This window comes from Centroberyx gerrardi, chromosome 14, assembly GCF_048128805.1.
Source record: "Centroberyx gerrardi isolate f3 chromosome 14, fCenGer3.hap1.cur.20231027, whole genome shotgun sequence".
NCBI classification, from domain to species: domain Eukaryota; kingdom Metazoa; phylum Chordata; class Actinopteri; order Beryciformes; family Berycidae; genus Centroberyx; species Centroberyx gerrardi.
Window position 1 is genome coordinate 24,467,483 of NC_136010.1, and position 1,421 is coordinate 24,468,903.

Genomic DNA, 1,421 nt, shown 5'->3' on the forward strand with positions numbered 1-1,421 from the left:
GGATCCCTGCACTCAATCCACCGATTCCTCTCCAAGTATTATGATCTCTTCAGGAGCAGCACATGTAGTGTCAACTATGGAACTTGGTAGATGAAGACTTTGGCTCATGGAGGCAGTTGAACTTGTGCAGGCAGATAGATCAAGTGTTTCACATGTGGAAGCATCTGCTTCTTGAGTTTCACTTGTGAGAGTTGTAAATGTAGTATCACTATCACTGAGATGTCCAATATCATGAGCCACAGCATTAAGATGTTCACAAACAGCTACCTATGTGTCTTTCCTTGTTTGAGCTACCGTCATGAAATAAACAGTCATTGTTAGATATATACAGAGCTTTAATTCAAAATATACAAGGGTTTGGCTGGACATTTCATTAAAAAAACAGAAACACTGCTTAGAGATGGGAATGGATAATAACAGATATACTTAGTTCAAAACTATGTAAGAAATAAATATCAGTATTTACTTACTTTTATAATTCCTTTTTTTTTTTTTTTTTTTTTTACAGATAGTTCTAAAGATCTGAATAATGGACTTGTAGGGTCTGATGTGTACATTCCTGGGTTTGAAATAGGAATCTGTAAAAGCTTCTCAGATAGACTGTCTATATATTCAGCAGAAATAACTGCAGTGATTCTTGGTCTGCTGATTTGTTCTGACTCTGCTGCAGTCATTTCAAGCTTAACTTTAGCTGAAACAGTACGAAATGATCTATAAATGGAAGTGAATTTAATAATGTTAAGGCTCCAGAGACTTGGAACAGATATACATTTCTGTTGGGTTCCTGCACATGTCAGTGTGGAGGGAAATGAGTGATAAGTGATAAGTTGCCAAAACAAAAACTTAGAAGAGGAGAGGCCAAGTTATTATTTAGAAATTAGGTGATTAAATTGTGGCAAAATAAATGGGATATGGATAGCAAGGGGAGAGATTATTATAGGATAAACACATCTATTCATATAAAGTCTTTTAAAGGGAAGTGCAGGAGAGAAGAAGTGGTTTTCTCTAGACTTGGACACAGGATTGAATACAACTTTGTTCCGCATAACAGTGTTTCAATAACATAACAAGCATAACAGTGTTTAAATGTGAACAATGTGGAAGTAAAGAAACTGGAACACATATTGTTAGAATGTACCAATTTGTTATCTAGGGGGAAAGTTTTCAGTCGAGGGTGAGTGAGATTGGAAGGGAGTGGAATCTGAAAGGGATATTAGCAAACAAGCAGTGGGAATGTTCAGTTTTCTTAAAGGTACAGGTCAAATTAATGGAATATAAGACAGCAATATAAAAGTTATGTAGGCCTATACATACTAGATATGATACTGAACACCCCGGTCCAGTAGGTGGCGATGTGCACCCATTTACGCTGGTTTGTGACCCTGTTGGGAAGACAGGCACATCTCTCGGCAGCAGCACGA